Here is a 20,635-nt window from a genome sequence, read left to right as displayed (position 1 = left end):
CCCTGTCCACAAGGTTCTTGTCACATGTCCACGGCTCACGAGTTAGCCCTCAGTTCCTTTTGATTTGATGTCAAATACCGCTTTTCCATTTTCTCAAAAGGGAACTATATCCACTTTTACATTGTTTTTATCCAGTTCACCACGAGCACACCCCATCGTTCCACTTGCACATAGTTCCTTTTTGCATAAATACGTCCAGGTAAGGGGGCCCCACCCGCGAGGAAGGGCCTCGAAGACGTATCGACACCCCAAGGATTTTCGAGCCAGTCCGACACTAATAGCATCGCTATATTTGGATGCAGCATTAAAACCTGGTTAGGGGTGAGAGGGTTGCTAACGTAGAGTTCATTGTAACGTGTTCTACATAGTCTCTGAAAAGAGCAGGCGATATCTTTAATCTCGACGATTGCCGTATTCAGTTAGAGGGTAACCCGAATATTCCTTCATGGTACAGGGATGTGGCGAAATCAAGACCAATCCACACAGGTCAGTCATTCCCGTGGACGAGTTTCGGTACTCTACTGCGCAGAGACGTACTATTGAGTGCTTGCAATGTATTTCTTATGGGAGCACCCATTGTGACGTACTATTGAGTGCAGCCGAGTTACGGCCGGGCGGGGAAGTGGCTTTCAAAAAGATGCGCAATGATTAACCTGTGTGGATTGGTCTTGGGCGAAATTGACGAAAGAAACTCAGTGTAGGTGCTGGAATCGGTATATATATATTTCATCTAAATTCAGCGAGTGGGGATTGACTTCATTTGTATCAAATAAATTGAAAAAATCATTATATAAGCTTTTCTTTTATATTTTAGTATTTTTAATAAATAAACGTAATATATTTTGAACAGATCATGTAAATTTCTGCCCTTAACTTCCTGCAAAATTTGAAAAACTGACGCTCTTTTTTAAATGCCAAAGACTGAGTCGTCGTGCACAATATTTTACGAGTTCGAAGTCGCTCTAATGCAGCGCTACAGCGGCGCGCGGCCAGACTAGAAGTCACGACGGCGACTCGGTACTCCGCCGTGCCTACAGAATGCGCTAGCGTCGCAGACTTTTGCAACGCACACTGCACACAGCTGAGGCAATGGACATTGACGATAGAAAAAAAATGTGATACAATATTTAATTTCGGCACTATCAATAATTTGACTTTAGCATATCGACGGTGTAAGTCGGCAATCACACGATTCGGTTGGCGACGTCGCAGACTTCCTGTCATATTTTATTTTTTCTACGGAAAACTACTCAACGGAAATTCTTTGAAACTGCCGTGATTTTTCTTCTCTTTGCGAAGAAAATTCTGCCAAAACTTCAAGGAATGATGTCAATTTGTTTTCCTTAAAAAAATAGCATTGAGGTGGAGATTTTCAGACACCGCAAACGAGTTATGTGATTACCGTCTTACACCGTCGATATGTAAAATTTCATTGTGACCAAAAAAATATAAAATTATGTGAGTGAGTAAATTCACTCAACTTACAGTGACGTGAAAAAAGTCACGTCACACCTCCCTTGTAACGCTTTTGCGTCGTAGGTCGTAGGTTCCTATCCCTTAACGCGTAACAACACAATGGCGTAACGCTCTCCTCTACCCTCCTCACCCCAGAGCGTTACGTTATTTACGTTACGTAACCGGGCGGATCTGTCAACCCCGGAAGTTGCGGACCCCGGTTCATCGTCGCCAGTTAGTGCTGAAATATCACTTCTTATCCTCGTAATCGAACACAGTTGAAACATCCAGAATGTACTGCACAACTTGGCAACCTCGCCTCGGCCCCGGCCCGCGCATCCCCAAGACGGACTCAATAATTAAGGGCGACGATTAAATTTAGTGCCGCACGGTGAAATACAAAATTTCGCCAAGATTAATTCACCGAGTCTGAAAGCTCCCCTCTCGCTCCCCCCTCCCCATCCCCCTCCCCTCCCCCTCCCCCCTCCCGCACCTTACCCTTACGCGGCCTCGTACGAATAAAACCCTCGTTTGTCTTGACAATGCTTCAAATAGTCGCCTTTCTGACATAAGAGCGTAACTACACTCGACGATGAGCCCTGTTGTCCATATAACTCAATGATTTCTCAGGCTCATCTCAAATTGTAGTTAAGCCCTTTTGTCAGCCAAGTGACGAAATGTTCCTCTTTTGGGAGTTCATCTCTTCGGTTTGGGACTTGGCAAATGTCAATAGGGCTAAATTTAGAGGGAAAAAAACAGGGGTTTTTCCGGAGGGATGGAATCTGATCGTCGGAAGTGGATTGCAGAATGTCACGACGCAACGCTAGGAGAGCTCCCTAAGCACCATTTTGTAACTGAAATGTTGCATGATATGGTAACATTCGTACAATTTTTTGCAATTTTACTGTATTTTTTTAAAAATTTAACACTGTCTGGTTTTTATTTAAAATAATTTTCATCGCAGAAAACCGAATTTTCAATGGCTTAAAAACTGGACATCTTTCTGGAAAGAGGGTTACTCTTACTGAGCCAGCCCCCCCCCCCCCCCCAAAAAAAAAAAACCATCAGAAATTTTTTATGCCTGAGTCCCATTTCTGAAAAGTTTGACCGGATAAGAAGAAGGGAAAAAGCAAGATAACTCAAAATAACTTGAGTATTTTCTTTCTTTCAAGAAAAAGAACACGAAAAATGAAATAGAAAAATACACTTACAACACGATATTGCATTTTCTTCTGAAAATGAGCTAATAGTTCTTGATGATCTAAAAGGAGAAAAACAATTAAAAATTTTGCGATTTCATCACAATTCTTGAATAGCCAGAAGCTAATTAAAAATTGCAGTAATATTACAAATTTATTGGAGGTTTTTTTTGTGGAAAAATTGCAGTAATGTTGCGGTTATACTGTGACACAATAAATCATATAATTGATAATCGGCTCGAGTCAAATTTAATAGATTCATCGATTATCAAATCGATTAATGTGCATATTTTGAAACGATAAATTTTCAAAACGGGTAACAACCTGTACCCTGGGATACCCTCCAGGGTTTTCAGGTGTAAATCACCAACTGTGCAGCATTTGAGAGTCGAAAATCATAGTGCTGAACGTTTTCGATGTTAATTCAGCAATTTCGGCTCAATTATTACCGTATTTTCTCCTGAAATCTTGGTTTTCCGTTAAATTTCGGCACTTTCGGGGTTTGGGCTAAAATGTCAAGAGGTTTTGTGCTGGTGTTGAGAAATTGGACCAGATTTTAAAGTTTTATTAATAGCTAGTAAACGATCGATTAAACGTCCCCCGAAATTTTAACGGTAATCCAGGATTGCGCAAAAGGTCTGAGGAAATATACGAGGATTGCGAGAGTAAAAACATCTGCTACAGAAATGCGCAAATGAAGTTAATGTAAGGGAGAAGTTTGGCAGAACAGGAAACAGTTGGAAAATAAACGCATTTTTATGTTAACGCTAGTTTAGGTTAGTTCGTTGACAAGTCATCGATGTCTTACCTTCTGATGATAAATGAAGTGGAAAAATCGAATAATGGTCGTGGGTATAAAGAACTTTCCTAACTTTTCTTGGAAAATATATTTAATCGAGAGAAACGAGGCAACGTTGGAATGCTCATACGGCGCCGAAACACAACATGGGTCTTTCAAGCTCCATTATTCGATGCCGCAATTATTCCATCGCGAGTTCGAATAATCGTGTCAAACACAGTGCGGCCGGCGTTAAACGTATATTAGCGCCTGCAAGACTTTAGGAATACTTCATGCATTGCGCCAAACAGTGCGGTCGGCGCAAAGCCCATTTCAGCGCCTACAAGACTGCATGGATACTTCTCGCATTGCGCGAAACGCAGTGCGGTCGGCAGTTGGCGTGGAACGCATTAGCGCCTACAAGACTGATGGAATGCTGTAGGACTGCGTGTCATCATTCTTGACTTTTTGCTCCAGTTTTCACCATAAATAAAGGGAAAATATGTATCCTCATCGTAACAATTCAGAAACTCTGGTGATATTTATTTATTTATTTTTTTTTTTTTATTTTTCTTTGCATACATTAAAAGAAAATAGAACGAACGCGAAATCGCATCGAAAGTTCCGATACTTTTTTTGCGATCATTTAGGTAAATTCGCGGAAACTTTTCAGAGAAACTCTGTCTAGCTTTTTAAAAACATTTATTAATAAAACATTAAAGTGGAAAAACTCTTTTCTCACCTTGTCACACCTACCTCGCATGGCATACCCACCATTCCTCCCGCTTTCCTCAGCACTCGGGTCTTCAACCGTGGCGAGGCGTGATGATCGAGTATCGATATTTCCCCCATTCGAAGCTACGGTAAAGAATCGATTCTTAAGGTGTTCGAACGCCCTTTCTATCGATCCTTTTCCATAGGTTTAAATGAAAGATCAATCGATACATCGCAAAACACGCCACGCCCCTGTTCAGAGGGCATCGATTACGAGGACTTCAGCTCACCCAATGAAAATTGAAGAATATGCGTGGAACATTTTTAGAAATTTAGGTGAAAAGGACTGAAGTTAGGACACCTGCTCTTCAAATTACTGCAGAGGGCTGGAAGCTGAAAGCGTGTTCCGGAGAGTATTTATGGGTGTCGTTATTCTCGGTACAAAATCGCAAGCTGAGACAAACGCCGCTTGCCGTTCCGACAAATCAAATTTCACTGGAGCGAGGATGTGAGACAAAATTTAGTTTTTTATTTGAAAAAACAGAATCCTACCTCATCCCGTAGACAGAACTAATATGTTATCAACTCTCAATGACTAGAGTTAGACTGCAACCAGCATACTTTTTTATCGATTCGGCGTGGCAAATGCGCGCATAAAGTGTAGGGATTAAATTTTGAGGATATTATTCAGTTAGAATATTACGCCGAACACAAATTAATATCGTTTACAGCAATGGAGATAAGGAGAAGATCTGCCTCCTCATTCGTCGGCCCGCGTTTGCCGCTCCTCATTTCAAATTATTGCTCCAAATTTGTGGGATCATGGTGAATCTCGCAGCGCGCATCTCTTCAAATTTCGATGATAAAACGCTAAGTGTTGTGCTGTGCGTCCGTCAAATCTCCTCTCTTTTCAAACAACTGATAGACAAACAAAAGCAAAAAACCAACAGAAAAGCAACATTTTCCGACCATTAAGTGGACTATATTTTGCTACAAATAACTACTATTCTGCCGTGCTAAGGAAGAACGGCGTACGAGTGTCACATTTCCCTCAATAAAATCTAATTTACTGGGAATATTGCGAATGTTTTTCTTCAATTTTTTCAGAAAATTTTGTGCGATCACCCTTTGTCTATAGTGTCTGAAAATTTAAAAACTCCTAAGTAAAAAATGTTTTTTTGTTTCAGATCATCATACATATCAGAGATGGAGTGACATTGCTGTCAAACGAAATCACTAAGCCCTCCACCGGATCAACTTCCTCCATCTCAAAGCAGTTCTAAGCGGCTGTTCCGCGTCCTACAAAGTCATCAAGTGAGTAATTTTTTGGTTTATTACGTTTTTATACTCGTGGAATGGAGAGATCGCACATTCACTAGCATAGTCTCCAGGTATTTGGGCTTTGAGAATATTATTTGTAACCGGATCTGTGTAAAGGGACCTTATCTCTTTGGGGGAGTTTCCTTGAATATTTAGACCATATTTTGCAATAAGGAACCATAGGCCAGGCACCAAGGAATGAATATGAATTAAATGCTGGAAAGCTGGGAATTTTTGAAAGACGTATATTAGTCCTTAAATAAGGTTTGACTCATTTTAGAAACAGCATATATGCCATTGATTTCCCTATGCAGAAAGGTGCTTTTGTGGAGGAGCCGAAGATAGTAGTTCCTTATTGCAAAATGTAATCCATTTATAAATCGACGGTGAAACTACCAAACCACGTATCTCGTTCGCTGCGTTTAAAAATCTCTGCTCCTATTTGATTTTTTTGGAGGAGAACAAATCAATATCATTCCTTGAAGTTTTTACAGAATTTTCTTCGGACAGGGAAAAAAAATCACGGAAGTTTTAAAGAATTAAAGTTGAGTAATTTTCCGCTCAAAAAATAAAGCATATAGCAAGAAGTCTGAAACTTCGTAAACCGAGATACGTGGTCGTCACCAGTAACCACCGCCACCAGTCACCAGTTTCATCGCCGCACAGTGGATCAAGTCAAATGGAGTGGTCGGACATGAAATTTTTGACTTAAACTGCATATTTTGATGTTTATTTCGTCACATTTCAAATTTCAAGGTGTTTCTTCAGAGGAAAATTTTACGAGAAACCTAATGGAACCACTTTTAGAACCTCAAAGTTTTGTATAAACGAAGTTATAAGCTAGTATATGTAATTAAAGTTTCCAAATTTTGTGCGACCTCTCGTATTGACTCGATCCGCTGTGCGCCGAAAGGCAATCCAATGCACTGAATGCATCGGCCTGCGAGCTGCACACTCTTCCCCCTCAGTTTTGTGTTGATACTCCTTAAAGCTCAAAATCTTTGACTCTAATTGAAAAGCTTTGAACTTTTTGGCCTTGGCCTCCCCGCGATGTAGTGTGGACCCAGCACTATTTAACCACCTTGTCGCAATAACTTATATCGCCACCTTCCGACCAAAGTGTATTTTGTACTAATTTGCTGCCTGTACGAATAAAAAAAAAAAAAAAAAAAAAAAAAAAAAAAAAAAAAAAAAACAGCAAACCTGATTGCCGGCCACTAAGGGAAACTGGCCACAAACTACGCAGATTGCGAACTAGGGAGTGGATTTCAGACTTTTTATGTGATCGTGATTTTCTCGCGAGTTTACTTCCCATGAAGTCTATTCACTCGGCTGTATCCTGCCGTGCTAAGGAAAAACGCCGTATGAGCCTTCAGGCGTTGCCAAATTTCCCCTGGTAAATCACTAATTGTCAGGAAAATTTTCGAATATTTGTCTACCAGTTTCTCAGTTAATTTAGTTCGAAATTGGATCTAAAACGTCTGGAAAGTTCAAGGAAAAATAATCTTAATTTTTCTCGTAAATAAACATTTTATCGAAGGAAATTTGGCAACTCTGGACTGTTCATACGGCGTTTTTCCCTAGCACGGCAGGGATTTCTCGCGTGCAACAGATCCATTAAACGCCGAGTGAACGGCCCGTTTCTAACAGCGCCGAGAAAAAGGAGGGGGTGAGGGGGAATCATGGCTTTCATAAACAGATTTTAAGGGTTGCAGAAAATCCTCTGTCTCTCTATTCTCACTACAGTCGCGATGCGGTTAATTGCAACGGGCTTAAAGTTCAAGACCACGGCGTTGTTTAGGTAGCCGGGATTAAGTAATCCAACCACGTAGCAATTTGCGCTGTGCAAACGACGACGCTGGAATCCCTTCAAAATGCAAGCATTTTCAGCCATCCTTCGCGCCGACAACCTCCGCTACTTACACTGATTTTATACCACCGTAGCGCCGTGCTATGGAAAAACGCCGTATGAACCTCCAGGCATTGCCAAATTTCCTTTGATAAAACACGAATTTCCTGGTAAACTTGTGGCAAACCTAAGTGAGCTAAACACGAGAATACCCTTGGTTCATAAATTGAACAATTATTGGCGGAGATATGACAAAATGATCTAATCTGCTAAAATACGTGCGTTTAAATGGGAAATGCCGCCAGATGACGTCACTAGGCGGCGCATTTTCTCACTTTTAAATATATTTATATACTATTTCCCATAGCCGAAAAAAACTATAAAAAATACCGTAAAATCAGCTCTTTAGGCACTTTCAGATGAAGCAATAAAAAATTTGCGTGCTAATTCTCCATTTGATCTACAATATCTGACAATTTTGAGGAAAAATATCAAACACTCATCATTTCAAGTACGTTTCATTTTACAATTCATTGCGCATTTTTATAAAGGGACGTGTATTTTGCATCGAAATTTTAGAGAATTTTCAGGGACAGGGGCACTAACACGGCCAGGCTCTCGGTCACCCTTCCATCGTTGCCAGATTGTGCAGTAAAATCAGCACATTCCCCTCATAAACCAATGTTAAATATCCACATTTTATCGCATGACCTGACAACGTTTCTTAGATCACAGGGTACTCCGCCGCTAATTCTCCCGACATTCCGGGGAGGCTCTTTGCTCTTCCGCCATCCCTCCGATGACCGATCGACCTCGTGACTTCCAAACAAATCCCACCCCCTCCTCGTCCCCCGCCCTCGGTTTATCGGGGATGAACGGTCGCCGCACACTGGACCGAGTCAATAGGAGAAATCGGACAAAATCTTGTAACTTTGAAAGCTTGTATTTTCTTAAGAGTGGTTCCATTGGTTTTTTCGTGAACTTTCCTGTCAGAAAAATCCCTTGAAATTTAATTTGTGACGAAATAAACTTCAAAATTTGAAATTATAGCCAAAAATAATTTACACTGATATTTACAGCACCCACATCGTCAAAAACACTCACACATGGTCGCTCCTTTAACTTGAGGACATAGCTCAATTTCTGCATGAGCTCCAGAACGCATTGATTCACATGCAAACTTCAGGGCTCACGCGAAAATTGAGAAACTTTGAAAGCTTGTATTTTCGAAAATATGAAACAAAAAAGATCAAAAGTGGCTCCATTGGTTTTTTCGTGAACTTTCCTGTCAGAAACACCCCTTGAAATTTAATTTGTGATGAAATAAACTTCAAAATTTGAAGTTATAGCCAACAATTCCATGTCCGACCTCTTCTATTACTGCCGTGCGAAGAAAGAACGGCGTATGAACATTCGAGAGTTGCCAAATTTCCTTTGATAAAATGTTCATTTTTGAGGAAAATTATGAATATTCACTGAAAAAAAATTCTCGGCGTTTTTAACCACGGTCCGTTGGTACCATTACCACTCACTTTTTTTACCAATTATTGGTAATTTTACCAAGACAGGCTGGTAAGCTTGTACCTAAAAACCGGTATTAACACTGTTTTTTTCAGGTAAGAATACCACTTTTATTGGTATCAATTCCCGGTAACTTTGCCATTTTATCTCGGTAATTCTACCACAGTCGATAAAAAAATATGGCGTTTTTATTAAGGTCCAGTAAAATTACCGAGAAAGTTTGATAATTTTACCAGGATTTCTCGGTAAAATTACCGATTCCATAAATGGTAATTTTACCAAGAAAAAACTGGGATCAAATAGAACCCTGAATTCTTGGTAATTTTACCCTTTTCTTAGTAGATACACCGAGAATTTTTTTTCAGTGTGATTGGTTCATCAGTTTTTGGCTATCATGGAGCTCTAAAGTTGGACTAATGCAAACAAATTCGACCCAGAGGACCACGTATTATCCTCTGAGAAATGAACGATAATCACACTCAAAGCTTAATTTTCGGCAAGAATATTCATCCAAGTTCGATCCGAAGTCAATTCAGAAGTTGGATATGAAAAAAATTTCTATCACACACCCAAATGCACATACAGAACTTACTATTGTTTTTTTCTTACTACGAGATTTTTTTTCAGTGTTTTTCCTTGAAATTTCCAGGAACTTTAGATCAAAATACGAACAATAATTTTCTGAAAAATTGGAAGAAAAATATTCATAAGTTCACCAGGGAATTCGTGTTTTATCGAAGAAAACTTGGCAACGCCTGAAGGTTCATACGGCGTTTCTCCTTAGCACGGTAGATTGGCTCGTTCCACTGTGCGGCGACGGTAGTGACCAGTGAGGATCTGTCCCTTGAACTTGATTTTCCCCAGGGAGGGTGACCCTCTCGCCCTCTCGGTTTCGCCGCTGACCCCGATCCCTGCGGTATCAGCCCCGGCCGACAGAGATTTTCCGTGAAGCCTCGCGACCGTGTACAAGCTTCCAGGAAGGGCCTCAAAGCTCGCCTACGTGGTTAGGATTTCGGCGGGGAAACTGCCAAAACGCTTATCTTGGTTCGCGATCGGAGGTGCAAAATTTCGTGAAAGTTTATACAGTAAAAGCTCGTTAAGACGAAATACGGTTAAGACGAAAATCCGCTTAAGACGAAATTTTTTTCGGTCCCTTGACACTTCCATAAGAGTCAATGTAAAAAAAATACGGATAAGACGAAATTTCGAAATTTTGACCCGTAACCAAAGCCGGTTAAGACGAAGAAAAATTTCCGATTTTTTCCCCTGAAATTGGGTAAAAACGACAAAAAAGAGCCAATTCTTAGGGAAAATAGACTTAGTTTTACGTACCTTGACATAAAAAGAGTAGGTTGAGAGTAGATCGTGGGTATCCTCTGTTTTGCTGGATGACTGAGATGCAATCGACAGTTGACGATAAACCGATTTGCGTATTTTAAAAAAAATTCAAAATTTGAATTTCGTATTAGTATAAAATTTAAAAATTTAAAACTGATAAATAATAATCTTTCAAAAAGTCATTCACTTAAAATAATCTTTAATTTTACAAGGGGAGTCTACGAAGTGACATCCTGGGATTGGGTTCATTTTGCTTGTACATGAAGAAGAGACAAATCTAAGGTTGACGTATTTTTTTTTAGCCGCCACCTCCCAACCGTTCTCGAGATATCGATTTTTAAAGTTACGATTTTTGCACGTTTCCGCGCGGAGTTCCGGCGAGTCAACTGAGCGCCCGCAAGCTGCACGAAGCGCGTTTCCTATCAGCGCTGTAGACCGGCCCTCCTTATCAACTGGTCCGTGGCCGAGTGGTAGAGTGTACGCCTACCGTTCCATCGTTCGCGGGTTCGAGTCCCGCTTCGTGCCGTAGCTTTTAGGGTACGCCGCAGTGCATTTTTACAAGTTTTCTTTATTTTTATCACACACTAAGGGGTCCGCCCCCTGGCCGCTACGCGGCATAACCCCCGCGGCGAAAAGACCCGCTTCGCGGCAAGCGAAATCATCGAAATCGACCGTTGACGGTTGCAAAGAGTAAGGAAAAAGTCATCAAGAATATTGTGTAGTGGGAAATTTTTATTTGAAACATCATTTTATCATTCAATTAAAATTATTTACCTACCCAGTAACCGTCAACGGTCGATTTCGATGATTTCGCTTGCCGCGAAGCGGGTCTTTTCGCCGCGGGGGTTATGCCGCGTAGCGGCCAGGGGGCGGACCCCTTAGTGTGTGATAAAAATAAAGAAAACTTGTAAAAATGCATTGCGGCGTACCCTAAAAGCTACGGCACGAAGCGGGACTCGAACCCGCGATCGATGGAACGGTAGGCGAACACTCTACCACTCGGCCACGGACCAGTTGATAAGGAGGGCCGGTCTGCAGCGCTGATAGGAAACGCGCTTCGTGCAGCTTGCCGGCGCTCAGTTGACTCGCCGGAACTCCGCGCGGAAACGTGCAAAAATCGTAACTTTAAAAATCGATATCTCGAGAACGGTTGGGAGGTGGCGGCTAAAAAAAAATACGTCAACCTTAGATTTGTCTCTTCTTCATGTACAAGCAAAATGAACCCAATCCCAGGATGTCACTTCGTAGACTCCCCTTGTTAGTTTGTGTGGATTTTGAAAGCTGTCCGGATATTAAAACTGCTTCCAAATTTTGGAGGCTGTTGACAACCGTATCGTCCACGTCATTTTGACTGAAGAATGTCCTAAGTTTGGTTGCGCAGTTGCCGCTTATTGCCGAAAAATTTCGTCTTAAGCGGAGAGCGGTTAAGACGAAAAGCCGCTTACGACGAAATTTTTTTTCGATCCCTTCATTTTTCGTCTTAACGAGCTTTTACTGTAAAATGAAGTTTCATAATGAAATTTCATGAATATTTGGACGTATATTTCTGTTAAACGGTACTAAGGCGCCAATCTGAGTTCCTTTTGAGGATTTTAGAGTCCCGGATAGCGCGTCGTTCTGTCAAACGGAACTAAGCGCCATGGAAAAGCATTGCGAATATGGGACGGAACGAGCATCGCATTCCGCAACACCCGCCAATCCAAGCCCCCTACTCCCTTCCTCCCCCTATGGCGCTTAGTTCTGTTTGATAGAAATACGTTCATTTAAAACTCATCAGGCCCAGTATGCCCTGAAACGTCTGAAATAGAAAAAAACTTCGCATGTTCCCTCTTCAAAATCTAACGTCAGAAACAATTCACGTAACGAAAAGATCGGCATCCTGAACCAGACATTAACAAGTATTTTGTACACCGATCAAGTAAGAGTTAGATCACACAAATGACGTAATTTTTATTCTGTCCAGAGGGACTTTTTTGGGCCTAAAATTAGAAGTACTTTTTAAATGTCTACGCAGTCAATGTTCTATTGGATATAAATTTTTCAAGACCCTGGCTGATTTTGAAGTTGAATCGCGTGATGAGGGTAGTATATGGGGCCCAAAGTTGAGTCCTCTGGTGTTTTTTCGCAAAAATAGCCGGAATGGTCAATCGATTTTTAGATGTTCTCGCGGAGAAATCATGAAAAGATTCAATTCCGCATGTATCAAATGAGGGGCTTAGAGGACAAGGTGCATAAGTGCAGTTTTTGCTATTTCGAGAAATACGTGTTTGAAGTTTCGAAATTACGTGGACCCTTATGGCGGGGAGAAAGTTCAAACTGACTTAATGATGCATAAAAATTGGAAGTTTCATGCGATTTTCTCTCAGAATATGTATTGAGACTAGTTTTACTCGAAATCATGAATATCTCAATTTTTCGAAAACTGCACTTATGCGCATTGTCCTCCAAGCCCCTCAACTACTGTCCTGATTAATGAATACAACCAGTGGCGTGGCGTGAATGATCGAGTATCGATATTTCCTCATTTGTAGCTATGGTAAAGAATCGATTATTGTAGTGTTCGCTGCGAACACCCTGTTTATCGATCCTATTCCATAGGTTTAAATGACAGATCAATCGATATATCGCAAAGCACGCCACGCCATTGAATACAACATGGAATGGGGGCAAGAGCTTTGGGTAAACGGGTAATGGGAAACGGTAAAATTTGCCATGTACATATGGAATCTTTTTTTTTTTTTTTGCATCTAAAATGTTTAACTGGGGCTAAAAAGGTCCAAATGGGCACCAGTTCTATGTTTTCTGAACACAGTTAACCGCGGATCATCCGAACTAATGTGCAGTCGGCCAGTTCGGATTTATACACGTTTTTGCCATTTCACCGATTCGCAGCTCAACTTGACAACAACGCTCTCCTGGTTCAAGCTTCGAGCATGAGAAGTCGGGATGTCGAAGTTAATTAGGCGCGCCTTCAAACCCCTATGATGCAACACGTCGCAGCTTTCTAATCTGGGTAATTGATAAACTGAGAGCGCGTGAGGCTTGAGCCGTTTAGTGGGATACTTCCCTCCTCGAATACCTCCTTCGACAGCGTTGCAAAATATCCTGTAAAAATTGGTTGATTTCTACAGAGTATATTCCCGACGAGCACCGAACTGGCAACGTTGCTCCATTAAAAATTCATCGTTAATTGCTCGGCGGTGGGAGCAATGACAAAACAGGGTTTCAGTGGCGTGTCGTGCTGTGCGATATATCGATTGATCTGCCATTTAAATCTATGGAAAAGGATCGATTATCAAGGTGTTCAAAACGAACACCTTAATAATCGATTCTTTATTAGAGCTTCAAATGGCGAATTATCGATAATCGATCAGTCACGCCTCGCCACTGCAAGGTTTAATCATATTGCTTGCATGAAAATTTGGACGACCTCCTTGTATAAATTGATCACCAGTGGCTCATGTCCAATATTCAATTGTTAGATGGACCGCGATAAGCAGAAAGGAACCAAGCCACATCAGCTATTGCCAAAGTTAACTGGGCAATGCAATTTTTCACATGAAAACGGATGTGTGGATTTTTGTACCAATTTTAGTGAATTTTCTGCATAGTGCGAGGGAAATTCCTTTTGAAAATTTCAAAGGAGTCCTTACAAACGATCTCTTGTAAAAATTCAATTGCTCAGTTTTTAGCTTATGTGGCTTGGTTCCTTTCTCCTAAACGAGGTCCACTTATCCACGAGGCCTATGCTCTTAGGAAATATATAAACGACTTGGTATGGAAAAGAAAAAAATTCTCCTTAACAAGAAATTTAAAAAAGGGTCAAATGAAATCAAATGATACCTTCACAGGGTAATTTGATTACATTAAAATTTTGTTACTTTAATGATATAAATCACTCGGCCTAATGAGTCACTTTCTTGACCAAACGAATATTCTCCTTTGCAAGACGAGAGCCTGTCAAATAAATTATTTTCTAGGATTTTTTTAAATACTCTTAAAAATAAGAGCATTCTGTTCTTCTTCAAGATTAATATGTATGTGCCATTAGTTTCCCTATGTAGATGAGTGTTTTTGTGAATGAGTTTAGAATAGTAGTTCCTAATTGCAAAATTAAGCTCCATTGAAGGGCGTGGAGGACAAGGCGCATAAGTGAAGTTTTGCTCTTTCGACAAATCGTGTTTGAAGTTTCGAAATTACATGGATCGTTATGAATTTGGCGGCAAAAAAGTTCAAACTGACTTTTTGTCGCTTAAAAATTAGAATTTGGGAGCGAATTCTCACAGAATATGCATTAATCATTAATATCTCAATTTTTTTCAATAACTGCTTTTATGCGACTTGTCCTCCAAGCCCCTCAATTCTACTGGGTTACCGAGGAGGGCAATAAGTTCAAAAATGAAGCTCTGAGAGAAAAGACGTAGTTTTCTACGAGCAAAATTTTTCATTAGCAATTTTTTTGAGAGGAGAGAGGGGTCACTTGGGAATATAGGTGTATCGAAAGTCTTAGAGAATTGAAAAGTATCCAGTTGCTATTTAAGTTGCAAGACCATATTAAGGTGATTCGATGGACGCCATATTTTGTGTCAGAGCGGCATACGATATATCGCATCAATTGGTTCCATCTATTTCGGCTACTCGTCATTTTTCTCCAATTTTGAGATCGCAATTCTGTTGTCAGGAGACTAAAGCACTCACTTACCAATTTTAACAAAGAAATTCAACGTAATATAGGCGTGGTTTTTTTTAGAGAGAAAACATCGCATTCGATACTGATATCGAAACTGCACTTGAATGCGATGTTTTGTCTCTAATTAAAACCCACGCCTTTATTACGTTGAATTTCTTTGTTAAAATTGGTAAGTGAGTGCTTTAGTCTCCTAACAACAGTATTGCGATATCTAATTTGGAGAAAAATGACGAGTAGCTGAAAAAATGGAACCGATTGATGCGATACATCGCATGCCGTTCTGACACAAAATATGGCGTCCATCGAATCACCTTAATGGCTAGAGTGCGAGTAGGATATATTTCTGATTGTGAGATTTATGAGTTCATAAATACGCAGAAGAACTAATGAACATATATAAAATAAATTTAAGTCTGGGAGTGCGGATGTCTGATTACTGATGCAAACCACCCGAAAAGTGAATGTAAGAGCCTCGTGAAATTGAAAAGATGTATGCAACAGGTCGTTCTTCAAGTGTACAAGACAAACTACCTCGGGGAAATCATTAGTTTTAACGAGTTTTTGCACGTGCTACCACCAAGTTCTCTTTGCCACGGAGTCAGGTAGGCATTCATGAATGCAAGCAGAGTTCTCTTTTCTCGGTCGAAGTTTCCAGCGAGAAGGAGGATTCACCATCGCGATTCTTACATGCGAAAGGCTGAATTCATAGTCGTTCCATATTAAAACAGCTGCAGGCCTCATATTGATAGCTAAAGTGCGCAGGGGCGGATCCAGCAATTTGGCAACAACGGATTTCCTCCATTTAATCCTATGTTAAATGGAGAAAAACAGTGTTACCAATTTGCTGGATCCGCCAATAAAAGTGCGGAGCCATGTATATCCATTGCTGTGTTTCAAAATATCAGCTCCTATTTTATTTTTTCGGAGAGAAACAATTCAGCTATTTAGCTTGAAATTTCCACGGAACAGTCTGCTAATACAGAGGAAATAGCAAGGAATTTCTCGTGAAATTAAGTTGACAAGTTCTTCACAGAAAAAATATAAAACTATGACAGGGAGGCTGCATCGTCGCAAATGGAGACACGTGGTTTCGAAGTTTGGCCATTGATATGGTTTACATAGTGATCAAGGAAGATTTGAAGGGATCATCAATGAAGAAAAATCATAGAAAAAATAGTTTTAGCGAATCTTAAGTAAAATGAAACAGTATAACTGTGGAAATAGATCACTGCAAGGGATAGCAAAGATTCGTCAATTGTCGCGGCAAAAATGAAAAATTACAGAAGAAATGATTCTATGATTTTGAATAAGGTTGACTAAGATCCAAACTCACGTTAAAATTTTCAAGGCCTTCAAAAAAATTCATTTTGTATTCTTAATTTTTTGTACCGACAAAAAATTGTCGGAATTCATTTCAAGAGTTAAGTTTAAACATCACTGGAAAAAAACGCTTGGATCTAGAGTCTAGACTCTTGATAACATTGACAAGAAAAAATACTTGTGATTCATGCGGATTTCTCCTTGAATCGAAAAGCGAGGCCTCTTGATTTACGTGGATTTCCTTTGATTCAAGCAAAAGTCCGATTGAATCAAGATCATGTATTCTTGTCAAATGTTTTTAAGAGTGTGGACTCTAGATCCAAGCGACTTTTTTTTCCTAGTGATTATTTTGTTAAATTTTGTTTCCTTGCATAAATTTCTTGTTTGGACGCTATTTGCACTTCGAAACGACGCTGGACCTCGATATCAGCGAGAAGATCCGTAGTGCTGAGGCAGAGGCACGGGTCCCGGTCCCCCGCCGAACGAAAGAAAAAAATCATAGCGCCTTCATTTAATTTTTTATGCAACACGCTCATTTGCTGAGCTCGAATAGTTGTATGTAGACGCCGTGAAATACGTCCCTTGGCTGTGTTCCTTTGCAGCGGTTGTTTGAATGCTGGGAGTCTCTTCTGAAATTCTCATGCGTTGTGAATGAAAGTATCCTCTTCCTCTTCTTGGTATGCTTTTGTTTTCGTTTTTGTTTTTTGTTGTTGTTATTTTTGAGTGACAAAACAGCATCGGCGGATCCAGCAAATGGAGAATTTGCATGCAAATTTTTTATTGCTTCATCTGAAAGTGCTGTAAAAGCTGATTTCACAGTATTTTTTAAAAATGTCTGATTTAGGAAATAGTGTAAAAATAGATTTAAAAGTGAGAAAATGCACCGCCTAGTGACGTTATCTGGTGGGTTATAGGACATTTTGTCAACGATTTTTTGTCCGCGCCCCTGTTTTTCCAGTAATTTACGTCCACGCGTTTTTTCGGCACGGGAGTTTTGGTCCACGTGCCAGTTGAGACCCAAAGTTTATTGGCCCACATGTAAATACAAACGACCATTGCTCACGACGTTTTTGGATGGAAATGTATAATGTCTTGGAAGAATGAAGGTTTGCTTATTTTTTTGTTTTGTCTTTCTGGTCCAACGGAGAACAATATGGACTGAGTTAAGCAGAAAGGAACCCACCCACATTTTGGGAAAAATTGAGTTATGAGTGGTTTTGAACTCAACCACTGCTCTACTATCTATCGCCAAAAATTCAAAGTTTTTGTTGGAGCAAATTTTGCAGAAATTGAACTTGAGGTTTATCTTTTACATTGAGTCTTATGCAGGAGCCAAACTTTAAACCGCTTTTTCTCGGTTCGATCTCGATGTGGCTTGGTTCCTTTCTGTTTAACTCCGTCCATATATAGTTGAGAGTTTTGGTAAAAATGGGGGCTCGTCAATTCCATTTAACAAAATTCACTAAGACTCTCTACACCTCTTTGGTGTAACAGGACTTAATTATCTTTCAAGATTTTCCCACCTTGATATACCTGAATCGGATAAACCTCTATATTTGCCTCAGCTAAAGGCTCTTAGATTTTTCCAGTGTACGATAAGTATCTTGATTTATTTTGCGAGAAAGGATCTGTACTTTTAAAGGATGCCTGTCATTCCTAATACGTCCAATTTCGTATAATGCTGTGCAACACCTCTGTTGTGAAATAGTTGCTTCAGGCGCCGCCACACGGCGGGCGGGCGACCAGCGCGAAACGCGCATTGGCGCCTACAAACCTAAGTGGATACTTCAAGCATTGTGCAATGCGTGAAGAATCCATTTAGGTTTGTAGGCGCCGGTGCGCCTCTCGCGCTGGCAGCACGCCGCTCCGTTCTGTTAGGCTTTAATATATGTATATACTCGCATAGTCAGCGTTTTTTAACTCATGATTTTGAAATGTTACCACACTCTGCATTGATTATTCTCATTTAAATTGATGGGAAAAAAATATGTATCAATTTATCAAAGGAGAATAATAATATAATGTGCGTTTTTAAAATATTGGTGGTTCCGTGTCAAATTTAATGATTTCCAAAGCACTTTAATTTTTTCTTTTACATTTTTTGCTTTTATTGTTCTGCAGCGAGGTGTACGCGCAACCAAACGCTCGAAATTTGACGTATTTGATTATAGAAGATCGATGTTCAAATGGGTTAAAACTAAAAATTGCGTGCTTCTTGATTTTTTTTCCTCTTTTACTCATTTTTGCAGTTTCTGTCGGCACAACTGCGGCTTATTGAGATTAATGTTACATGGAAAAGGTTTTACAAATATTCGTCACGTTTTAAAAATATAAATGTTTTCAAAATGAAGTAATAATTTCGTAAAGAAAAAATTAAAAAAATAAAAAAAAAGTACCTAAACATATATAAGGTATATTGTACATCGAATATTTTAAGGATAGAAATAAAACCAAATATTCACCAATGACAATTTAAAAAGATGATTCAAAAGGAGAAAGTAATAACATTTCATTTCGAAAATGAGCAACCATAACAATACCTCCTTCTCTCTCAATTTCTCATTTCCATATTGTCAATACAATTTTACATACCGACTAAAATACAACGTTTGGATCAAGTTACCGTTGCTTATTTTACGAGTGGGTGTAATCTACTGGACAAAAAAAGGTGCGTGGATAAAAAAATCGTTGACAAAATGTCCTGAAACCTCTGGCGGCATTTCTCATTTAAACACACGTATTTTAGCAGATTAGATCGTTTTGTCATATATTCTCCAATAATTGTTCAATTCATGAACCAAGGGTGCCCTCGTGTTCAGTTCACTCAGTAGTTTCCACTTGAACACGAAATTCATCAAATTTCAGACACCTGCAAATTCTTTACTGGCAACATTGTTTTTCTCCGTTTAAACCTATGGAAATGTATCGATTCATCGAGGGGCCAGGTGCTCCGACAAGAATCGATTAATTAACATTGGTTTAACTTTAAATGGATGGAATCCGGTGTTGCCAAATTGCTGGATCCGCCTCTGCGAAACAGCACAAACTCTTTCAACAAATGGGTATCAGTTCTGAAAATGATCTGTGACGCGATCTGCTGATGCCCCTGAGTTTCTTGCTTGTTTTTAATCTAGCATATTGTTTTCGTGGAGGGGGTCAGGTATAATCATGTCACAGAATGGTTTTGGGAGGGTTATTTTTCCATCAAATTTCAGACACCTGCAAATTCTCCACTGGCAACATTGTTTTTCTCCGTTTAAACCTATGAAAATGTATCGATTCATCGAGGGGCCAGGTGCTCCGACAAGAATCGATTATTTAACATAGGTTTAAATGGATGGAATCCGGTGTTGCCAAATTGCTGCAGGATCCGCCTCTGCAAAACAGAGCACACACTCTTTCAAAAAATGAATGTCAGTTCTGAAAATGATCTGTGACGCGGTCTGCTTATGCCTCTGAGTTCCTTGCTTGTTTTTAATTTAGCATATTGTTTTTGTGGAGGGGGTCAGGTATATCAATGTCACAGAATGTTTTGGGATGATTATTTTTTCGGGTTAATAAAAAAATCATGAGATCTATTCAAACGCCTAGTTTTTGCGTAAGTCATTAGAGGATAACCTTTGGAAACGCTGACGTTGACGAAATCCTTCACGTCAATGAGTGTCGGTTTTTCCTATCTCGGTCTCATTAGAGATACAAGTGGAGTAATCAATGTAAAATCGACTGAAATACGGAAAAAGAGGCCCACATTTTTATCTCATTTCAGAAACGGCGTATTTGTTACGGATTTTCCTGAGAGTATAGATACTCTTAGAGACAAGTCAGTAATAAAGGCGGATTCTTTCTTGCGCAGTAGTCCATCCTATATTCATCATTTATCGATGAGAAAAATGTGTGAAAAATTATGGTAGCGTTCATTAGCTACGTGGTCATCTTCCGTGTTTTGAAGAGACACGAAAATCGTTAAATTAAACGTACACTGGAAAAAAAAACACTTTGGATCTAGAGTCCAGACTCTTGAAAACATTGACAAGAATAAGGAGTCTTGATTCAATCAAATTTAAGCTTAAATCAAAAGGAAATCCGCTCAAATTAAGAGGCTTGGTTCTTGATTTAAGCTTAAATCTGATTGAATCAAGAGTATTTTTTCTTGTCGATGTTTTTAAGAGTCTGGACTCTAGATCCAATATGTGTTTTTTTCCAGTGTAGGATCTTTGTGTTTGCACGAATCTCATTAACTTTTGTGATTCATGCGGTTCAGCCTTTAAGAAAAGAGTCTCTGACACGCACCACACTTACCATAACTTTCATGAACTGAAAAAAACCACAAACAAAATTGTCTTCATGGCACATTCTAAGACATAATTCTCAACTTTCAAGCGAAATTAGTATATTCTTTTGATATATTAAGGTTTATCTACAGCTGCGTGACGTAAGAAATTTCTCCGCGC

At 39.7% G+C, this 20,635-nt stretch overlaps 1 protein-coding gene across 2 annotated transcripts in view; it reads left to right on the top strand.

The window, feature by feature from the left end:
* The window catches only part of Tk (Tachykinin), a 225,298-nt gene that overhangs the window by 189,520 nt on the left and 15,143 nt on the right, over positions 1-20,635 (top strand). For both annotated transcript variants that reach the window (XM_019045752.2, XM_019045753.2), the window contains one exon: positions 5,334-5,460. The gene's annotated coding sequence lies outside the window, so the exon portion shown is untranslated. The remainder of the gene's footprint in view (positions 1-5,333; positions 5,461-20,635) is intronic.

This window comes from Bemisia tabaci, chromosome 10 (genome assembly GCF_918797505.1).
Source record: "Bemisia tabaci chromosome 10, PGI_BMITA_v3".
NCBI classification, from domain to species: Eukaryota; Metazoa; Arthropoda; class Insecta; order Hemiptera; family Aleyrodidae; genus Bemisia; species Bemisia tabaci.
Note: the sequence above shows the minus strand (reverse complement) of the source record. Positions and strands in the feature narration are given on the sequence as shown.